The following is an 11128-nucleotide window of genomic DNA, read 5'->3' as shown; positions in this document are numbered from 1 at the left end:
TAAGAAATGACTTATGGATTGGGAATCAACACTCAGTTAAAAATCCCCCTCCCTCCCCCTTTTCCCGATTATTGCAAAACCTAATATATAAAAACTAAAAAGAGTTTAAATCCCTAAAATTTACATACTCTCTTTGGAATTATGTCTCTCTATATTTGTGCAATGTGCATTTTAGTTTTAGATGTATACTTATTTCTTAAATCAAAACTTTGAGTTTTCGCTCTCCCATCTTCCCATTAACAAAAAGCCAAATAGATCACAACAATATGAAAATATTTGAAGTTATGGATGGACAAAAATTTGAAACAACAACAAATGTAAGTAAAGGAAATTTATTCACATACCACAAATGAAAAAAAAATTTTGTTTTCCAAGTTTTGGAAATTCCACTAGTTCAACTCTAATAGCTTGGAATTTTAGAAAAAATAGATTTCTTCTACACATGTGTTAAAAATGGATATGCATGCTTGAAACATATTAAAGATGAAATTGACCTATGGATTCAAACCTTTTTACAGGGATAAGAAACGCTCATTAAATTCTCAAGTGAACGTGTTGTGGGATACTTACCCGAGTCAAACAAGCCATGATTTCACCCACTAACAAAAAGCTGACCTAACATTCATAGATGATTGTAAAGTGATTTATCATTCCTAACAGGTTATATTTTTGTAAGAAATGACTTATGGATTGGGAGTCAACACTCAGTTAAAAATCTCCCTGCCTCTCCCTTTTCCCGATGATGGCAAAACCTAATATATAAAAAACTAAAAAGAGTTTAAAATCCCTAAAAATTACATACTCTTTGGAATTATCTCTCTCTATATTTGTGCATTGTGCATTTCCATTTTAGATGTATACTTTTTTCTAAAATCAAAACTTTAAGTTTTCACTCTCCCATCATCTCGTAAACCAAAAGACGAATAGATCGCAACAAAATGAAAATTTTAGAAATTATGGATGGACAAAATATAAAACAACAACAAATGTAAGTAAAGAAAATTTATTCACATACCACAAATGAAAACAAACTTTTTGTTTTCCAAGTTTGGGAAATTCCACTAGTTCTACTCTAATAGCTTTGAATTTCATAAGAAATAGATTTCTTCTACACATGTTTTAAAAATGGATATGCATACTTGAAACATGTTAAAGATGCAAATGACCGATGGATCCAAACCTTTTAAAGAGAATAACAAACGCTCATTAAATTCTCAAGTGAATGTACGGTGAGATATTTACCTGACTCAAACAAGTCATTATTTGACGCATTTACAAAAAGCTGACCTAACAATCATAGATGATTGTAAAGTGATTTATCATGCATAATGGGCTATATTTTATTAAGAAATGACTTATGGATTGGGAGTGAACACTAGGTTAAAATTCCCCCTGCCTCCCCATTTTCCCTACTAATGGAAAACCTAATATATAAAAACTAAATATAGTTTGCAATCCCATAAAATTACAGACACTCTTTGGTATTATCTTTGTCTACATTTTTGCATTGTGCATTTCCATTTTAGATGTACACATTTTTCTTAATTCAAAACATTGAGTTTTCGCTCTCCCTTCATCCCGTTAACAGTAAAGGCAAAAAGATCACAACAAAATGAAAAATTTATAGTTTATGTATGCAAAAAAAATTTAAAACAACAAAAAATGTATGAAAAGAAAATTTATTAACACATCACAAATGAACACTAAAGTTTTGTTAACCAAGTTTAGGAAATTCCACTAGTTCACCCCTAATAGCTTGGAATTTTATAAGAAAGCGATTTCTTCTACACATGTTTTAAAAATGGATAATGTGCTTGAAACATGTTAAAGATGCAAATGACCTATGGATCCAAACTTTTTAAAGAGAATAACAAACCCTCATTAAATTTTTAAGTGAACGTGCGGTGGGATATTTACCCGAGGCAAACAAGCCATTATTTTGCCCATTTACAAAAAGCTGACCTAACAATCATCGATGAATGTAAAGTGATTTATCATGTGTAATGAGCTTTGACTTTTGTATAAAAATTCCCATGCCTCCCCCTTTTCCCAACGATTGAAAATCCTAATACATAAAAACTAAAAACAGTTTAGAATCCCTAAAAATTACAGACACTCTTTGGAATTATCACTCTCTACAATTTTCCCTTTTTTATGTACACTTTTTTCTTAAATCAAAACTTTGATTTTTCACTCTCCCTTAATCCCATAAACAAAAAAGACAAATAGATCACAACAAAATGAAAATTTTAGAGTTTATGTATGGAAAAAAATATAAACAACAAAAAATGTAAGTTAAGAAAATTTATTCACACACGACAAATGAACACAAAGGTTTTGTTATTCCAGTTTTGGAAATTCCATTAGTTCAACCCTAATAGCATGGAATTTTGTTAGAAAGAGATTTCTTCTACACATGTTTTAAAAATGGATATGCTTGCTCGAAACATGTTAAAGATGCAAATGACCTATAGATCCAAACCTTTTAAAGAGAATAACAAACGCTCATTAAATTTTCAAGTGAACGTGCGGTGAGATATTTATCCAAGTTAGACAAGCCATTAATTTTCTGATTTACAAAAAGCTGGCCTAACTATCATAGATGATTGTAAAGTGATTTATCATGCGTAATGGGCTATATTTTTGTAAGAAATGACTTATGGATTGGGTGACAACACTATGTTAAAATCCCTTTGTCTCCCCCTTTTCCCAACGATTGCAAAAACAAATATACAAAAAATAAAAGGACTTTACAATCCCTAAAAATTACAGACACACTTTGGAATTATCTCTCTCTACATTTGTGCATTGTCCATTTCAATTTTAGAGGTATACTTTTTTCTTAAATCAAAACTTTGATTTTTCGCTCTCCCTTCATCCTGTAAGCAAAAAAGACAAATAGATCACAATGAAATGAAAATTATAGAGTTCATGTATGGAAAAAAATTAAAACAACAACAAATGTAAGTAAAGAAATTTTATTCACACACCAGAAATGATTACAAAAGTTTTGTTATCCAAGTTTTGGAAATTCCACTAGTTCAACCTTAATAGCTTCGAATTTTATAAGAAAGAGATTTCTTCTATACATGTTTTAAAAATGGTTATGCATGTTTGAAACATGTTAAAGATGCAAATGACCTATGGATCCAAACCTTTTAAAGAGAATACCAAACGCTCATTAAATTCTCAAGTGAATGTGCGGTGGGATATTTACCTGAGTCAAAGAAGCCATTATTTTGCCCATTTACAAAAAGTTGACATAACAATCATCGATGATTGTAAAGTTATTTACCATACGTAACAGGCTATATTTTTGTAAGAAATAACTTATGGATTGGGAATCAACACTCAGTTAAAAATCCCCATGCTTCCTCCTTTTCCCGATGATTGCGAAACCGAATATATAAAAATTAAAAAGAGTTAAAAATCCCTAAAATTACATACTCTCTTTGGAATTATCTCTCTCTATATTTTTGCATTGTGCATTTCCATTTTAGATGTATACTTTTTTATTAAATCAAAACTTAAAGCTTTTCGCTCTCTCATCTTCTGGTAAATAAAAAGGCAAATCGATCACAACAAAATGAAAATTTTAGAAGTTATGGATGGACAAAATTTTAAACAACAAAAAATGTAAGTAAATAAAATTTATTCACATACCACAAATGAAAACAAATGTTTTTTTTTCCATGTTTGGGAAATTCCACTAGTACAACTCTAGTTGCTTGGAATTTTATAAGAAATAGATTTCTTCTACACATATTTTAAAAATGGATATGAAGGCTTGAAACATGTTAAAGATGGAAATGACCTATGGATCCAAACCTTTTAAATAGAATAAAAAACGCTCATTAAATTCTCATGTCAACATGCGGTGGGATATTTACCAGAGTCAAACAAGCCATTGTTTTTCCCATTTACAAAAAGCTGACCTAACAATCATAGATGATTGTAAAGTGATTTATCATGTGTAACGGGCTATATTTTTGAAAGAAATGACTTAAGCATTGGGAGTCAACACTCAGTTAAAAATCCCCCGCTTCTCCCTTTTCCCGACGATTGCAAAACCTAAAATATAAAAAATAAAAAGAGTTTAAATTCCCTAAAAATTACATACTCTTTTTTGAATTATCTCTCTCTATATTTGTACATTATGCATTTCCATTTTAGATGTAATCTTTTTTCTTAAATCAAAACTTTGAGTTTTCCCTCTCCCATTATCCCGTAAACAAAGAGGCAAATAGATCACAACAAAATGAAAATTTTAGAAGAAATGGATGGACAAAATTTGAAACAACAACAAATGTAAGTAAAGAAAATTTATTCACATACCATAAATGAACACAGAAGTTTTGTTTTCCAACTTTTGGAAATTCCTCTAGTTCAACTCTTATAGCTTGGAATTTTATAAGAAATAGATTTCTTCTACACATGTTTTAAAAACGGATATGCATGCTTGAAACAAGTTAAAGACGGGAATGACCTATGGATCCAAACTTTTTAAAGAGAATAACAAACACTCATTAAATTCTCAAGTGAACATGAGGTGGGATATTTACCTGAGTCAAACAAACCATAATTTTGCCCATTTACAAAAGGCTGACCTAAAAATCATAGATGATTGTAAAGTGATTTATCATGTGTAACGGGCTATATTTTTGTAAGAAATGACTTAAGCAATGGGGGTCAACACTCAGTTAAAAATCCCCCGCCTCCCCCTTTTCCCGACAATTGCAAAACCTAATATATAAAAAATAAAAAGATTTTACGATCCCTAAAAATTATAGACACTCTTCGGAATTATCTCTCTCTACATTTATGCCCAGTGCATTTCCATTCTAGATGTATACTTTTTTCTTAAATCTAAACTTTGAGTTTTCGCTCTCCCATCAACTCGTGAATAAATAAGGCAAATATCAAAAAAAAATAAAAAATTTAGACTTCATGTATGGAAAAAAATTAAAACAACAACAAATGTAAGTAAAGAAAATTTATTCACATACCAAAAATGATCACAAAAGTTTTGTTATCCAAGTTTGGGAAATTCCACTAGTTCAACTTTTGTAGCTTGGAATTTTATAAGAAAGAGATTTCTTCTATACATGTTTTAAAAATGGTTATGCATGCTTGAAACATGTTAAATGCAAATGACCTATGGATCGAAACCATTTAAAGAGAATACTAAACGCTCATTAAATTCTTAAGTGAATGTGCGGTGGGATATTTACTTGAATCAAACAAACAATTATTTTGCCCATTTAAAAAAAGCTGACATAACAATCATCAATAATTGTAAAGTGATTTATCATACGTAACGAGCTATATTTTTATAAGAAATGACTTATGGATTGGGAATCAACACTCAGTTAAAAATCCCCCTACTTCCTCCTTTTCCCGACGATTGCAAAACCTAATATATAAAAACTAAAAAGAGTTAAAAATCTCTAAAAATTACATACACTCTTTTTGAATTATCTCTCTCTATATTTGTGAATTGTGCATTTCCATTTTAGATGTATATTTTTTTCTTAAATCAAAACTTAATGTTTTTCGCTCTCCCACCTGCCCGTAAACAAAAAGGCAAAAAGATCACAACAAAATGAAATTTTTAGAAATTATGAACTGACAAAAATTGAAACAACAACAAATTTAAGTAAAAAAAATTTATTCACATACCACAAATGAAAATACAAGGTTTGCTTTCCAAGTTTCGGAAATTCCACTAGTTCAACTCTAATAGCTTGGAATTTTATAAGAAATAAATTTCTTCAGCACATGTTTTAAAAATGGATATACTTGCTTGAAATATATTAAAGATGCAAATGACCTATGGATCCAAACCTTTTAAAGAGAATAAAAGACTCTCATTAAATTGTCAAGTGAACGTGTTGTGGGATATTTACCCGCGTCAAACAAGCCATGATTTCACGCATTAACAAAAAGCTGACATAGCAATCATAGATGGTTGTAAAGTGATTTATTATGCGTATTGGGCTATATTTTTGTAAGAAATGACTTATGGATTGGGAGTCAGCACTATGTTAAAAATCCCCCTGCCTCCCCATTTTATGGATGAATGCAAAACTGAATATATAAAAACTAAAAAGAGTTTGCAATCCCTAAAAATTACAGACACTCTTTTGAATTATCTCTGTCTACATTTGTGCATTATGCATTTCCATTTTAGATGTACACATTTTTCTTAAATCAAAACATTGAGTTTTCGCTCTCCCTTCATCCCGTTAAAAAAAAGGCAAATAGATCACAACTAAATGAAAATTTTAGAGTTTATGTATAGAAAAAAAAATTTTAAACAACAAAAAATGTAAATAAAGAAAATTTATTTACACACCACAAATGAACACAAAAGTTTTGTTATCCAAGTTTAGGAAATTCCACTAGTACAACCCTAATAGGTTGGAATTTTTTAAGAATGTGATTTCTTCTACACATGTTTTAAAAATGGATAATGTGCCTGAAACATATTATAGATGCAAATGACCTATGAATCCATATCTTTTAAAGAGAATTAAAAACCCACATTAAATTATCAAGTGAATGTGCGGTGGGATATTTGCCCGAGTCAAACAAGCCATTATTTTGCCTATTTACAAAAAGCTGACCTAACAATCATCGATGATTGTAAAGTGATTTATCATGCGTAATGAGCTTTATTTTTTTATGAAATGATTTTTGATTGGAAGACAACACTCAGTTAAAAATCCCTTCGCCTCCCCCTTTTCTCGACGATTGAAAATCCTAATACATAAAAAATAAAAAGAGTTTAAAATCCCTAAAAATTACAAATACTCTTTAGAATTATCTCTCTCTACATTTGTGCATTGTGCATTTCCCTTTTTTATGTATACTTTTTTCTTAAATCAAAACTTTGATTTTTCGCTCTCCCTTCATCCCGTAAAATAAAAAGATAAATAGATCACAACAAAATAAAAATTTAGAGTTTATGTATGAAAAAAAAATTAAACAACAAGAAATGTAAGTAAAGAAAATTTATTCACACACCAAAAATGAACAAAAAAGTTTTGTTATCCAAGTTTTGGAAATTCCACTAGTTCAACCTTAATAGTTATTGAATTTGATAAGAAAGAGATTTCTTCTATACATGTTTTAAAATTGGATATCCATGCTTGAAACATGTTAAAGATGAAAATGACCTATGGATCCAAAACTTTTAAAGGGAATACCAAACGCTCATTAAATTCTCAAGTGAATGTGCAGTGGGATTTTACCTGAGTCAAACAAGCCATTATTTTGCCCATTTAAAAAAAGCTGACCTAATAATCATGAATGATTGTAAGGTGATTTATCATGCGTAACGGGCTATATTTTTTAAAGAAATGACTTATGGATTGGGAATCAACACTCAATTAAAAATACCCCTTCCCCTTTTCCCTACGATTGCAAAACCTAATATATAAAAACTAAAATGAGTTTAAAATACATAAAAATTACATACTCTCTTTGGAATTATTTCTCTCTATTTTTATGCTTTCTGCATTTCCATTTTAGATGTATACTTTTTTCTTAAATCAAAACTTTGAGTTTTTGCTCTCCCATCATCCCATAAACAAAAAGGCAAATAGATCACAACAAAATGAAAATTTTAGAAGTTATGGATGGAAAAAATTTGTAACAAAAACAAATGTAAGGATAGAATATTAATTCACATACCACAAATGAACACAAAAGTTTTTTTTTCCAACTTTGGGAAATTCCTCTAGTTCAACTCTAATAGCTTGGAATTTTATAAGAAATAGATTTCTTCTACACATGTTTTAAAATTGGATATGCATGCATGAAAAATATTAAATATGCAAATGACCTATGGATCAAAACCTTTTAAAGATAATAACAAACGCTCATTAAATTCTCAAGTGAATATTCGGTGGGATATTTACCCGACTCAAACAAGCTATTATTTCACCCATTTACAAAAGCTGACCTAAAAATCATAGCTGATTGTAAAGTGGTTTATCATGTGTAACGAGCTATATTTTTGTAAGAAATGACTTATGGATTGGGATTCAACACTAAGTTAAAAATCCCCCGACCTACCCCTTTTCCCGACGATTGCAAAACCTAATATAGAAAAGTTAAAATCAGTTTACGATCCCTAAAAATTGCAGACACTCTTTGGAATTATCTTTGTCTACTTTTTTGAATTGTGCATTTCTATTATAAATGTATACTTATTTCTTAAACCAAAACTTTGACTTTTCGCTCTCCCTTCATCCTGTAAAAAAAAAGGCAAATAGATCACCATAAAAAGAAAATTTTAGAGTTTATGTATGGAAAAAATTTAAAACAATGACAAATGTAAGCAAAAAAAATATATTCACACACCACAAATGAACACAAAAGTTTTCTTATCCAAGTATGGGAAATTCCACTAGTTCAACCCTAAGAGCTTGGAATTTTATAAGAAAGACATATCTTCTTCACATGTTTTACAAATGGATATGCATGCTTGAAACATCTTAAAGATGCAAATGACCTATGGATCCAAACATTTTAAAGAGAATAAGAAACTCTCATTAAATTCTCAAATGAAATTGCTGTGGGATATTTACCCGAGTGAAACAAGCCATTATTTTGCCCATTTACAAAAAGCTGACCTAACAATCATAGATGATTGTAAAGTGATTTATCATGTGTAATGGGCTATATTTTTGTAAGAAATGACATATGGATTGGAAGTCAACACTAGGTTAAAAATCCCCCGGCCTCCCCCTTTTCCCGACAATTGCAAAAAAAAAAAAATATAAAAACTAAAAACAGTTTACGATCCCTAAAAATTACAGACATTCTTTGGAATTATCTCTTTCTACATTTGTGCATTATGCCTTTCCATTTTAGTTGTATACATATTTCTTAAAGCAAAACTTGTAGTTTTCGCTCTCCCTTCATCCTGTAAACAAAAAAGGCAAATAGATCACAACAAAATAAAAATTTTAGAGTTTATGTATGGAAAAAATTTAAAACAACAACAAATATAAGTAAAGAAAATTTATTTTCTCACCACAAATGAACACAAAAGTTTTCTTATCCAAGTATGGAAAATTCCATTAGTTCAACCCTAAGAGCTTGGAATGTTATAAGAGAGAGATTTCTTCTTTACATGTTTTATAAATGGATATGCATGCCTGAAACATGTTAAAGATGCAAATGACTTATGGATCCAAACATTTTAAAGAGAATAATAAACGTTCATTAAATTCTCAAGTGAACCTGATGTGGGATATTTACCCGGGTCAAACAAGCCATGATTTCACCCATTAACAAAAAGCTGACCTAACACTCATAGATGATTGTAAAGTGATTTATCATGCATAACGAGCTATATTTTTGCAAGAAATTGCTTATGGATTGGGAGTCAACACTCATTTAAAAATCACCCTGCGTCCCCCTTTTCCTGACGATTGCAAAACCAAGTATATAAAAACTAAAAAGAGTTTAAAATCCCTAAAAATTACATTCTCTCTTTGGAATTATCTCTCTCTATATTTGTGCATTGTGCATTTCCATTTTAGATGTATACTTTTTTCTTAAATCAAAACTTTGAGTTTTCGCTCTCCCATAATCCCGTAAACAAAAAGACAAATAGATCACATCAAAATGAAAATTTTAGAAGTTATGGATGGACAAAATTTGAAAAAACAACAAATGTAAGTAAAAAAAATTTATTCACATACTACAAATGAACACAAAAGTTTTGTTTTCCAAGTTTTGGAAATTCCATTAGTTTAACTCTAATAGCTTTGAATTTAATAGGAAATAGAATTCTTCTACACATGTTTTTAAAATGGATATGCATGTATGAAACATGTTAAAGATGCAAATGACCTATGGATCCAAACCTCTTAAAGAGAATAACAAACGCTCCTTAAATTCTCAAGTGAATGTACGGTCGGATATTTACTCAAGTCAAACAAGTCATTATTTTGCCCATTTACAAAAAACTGACCTAACAATCATAGAATATTGTAGAGTGATTTATCATGCATAACGGGCTATGTTTTTTAATAAATGACTTATGGATTGGGAGTCAACACTCAATTAAAAATCCCCTACTTTCCCCTTTTCCCGACGATTGCAAAAAATAATATATTAAAACTAAAAAGAGATTACAATCCCTAAAAATTACAAACAATCTTTGGAATTATCTCTCTTTACATTTATGCATTGTGTATTTCTATTATAGATGTACACATTTTTTTAAATCAAAACTTTGAGTTTTCACTCTCCCTTGGTCCCGTTAACAAAAAAGGCAAATAGATCACAACGAAATGAAAATTTTAGAATTTATGTATGGAAAAAAAATTAAACCAACAACAAATGTAAGTAAAGAAAATTTATTCGCACACCACAAATGAATACAAAAGTTTTGTTATCCAAGTGTGGGAAATTCCACTAGTTCAACCCTAAGAGCATGGAATTTTATAAGAAAGAGATTTCTTCTTCCCTTTTTTTAAAAATGGATATGCATGCTTGAAACATGTTAAAGATGCAAATGACCTTTTGATTCAAACCTTTTAAAGAGAATAAGAAACGCTCATTAAATTCTTAATTGAACGTGCTGTGGGATATTTACCCGAGTCAAACAAGCAAGGTTTTCACTCATTAACAAAAAGCTGACCTGACAATCATAGATGATTGTAAAGTGATTTATCATGCGTAATGGGCTATATTTTCGTAAGAAATGACTTATGGATTGGGAGTCAACACTCAATTAAAAATCCCTCTGCCTCCCCTTTTTTGCGACGATCACAAAACCTAAGATATAAAAACTAAAAAGAATTTACAATCCCTAAAATTACATACTCTCTTTGGAATTATCTCTCTCAATATTTCTGCATTGGGCATTTCCACTTTAGATGTATACTTTTTTCTTAAATCAGAACTTTGAGTTTTCGCTCTCCCATCATCCCGTAAACAAAAGAGCAAATAGATCACATCAAAATGAAAATTTTAGAAGTTATGGATGGCAAAATTTGAAATAACAACAAATTTAAGTAAAAAAAATTTATTCATATACTAAAAATGAACACAAAAGTTTTGTTTTCCAAGTTTTGGAAATTCCACTAGTTTAACTCTAATAGCTTTG

This window comes from Aristolochia californica, unplaced genomic scaffold (genome assembly GCF_029961685.1).
Source record: "Aristolochia californica isolate CCGP_79_NKW_82.1479 unplaced genomic scaffold, dmAriCali1.0.hap1 SCAF_3, whole genome shotgun sequence".
Lineage (NCBI taxonomy): Eukaryota > Viridiplantae > Streptophyta > Magnoliopsida > Piperales > Aristolochiaceae > Aristolochia > Aristolochia californica.
This window is presented reverse-complemented; position numbering follows the sequence as displayed.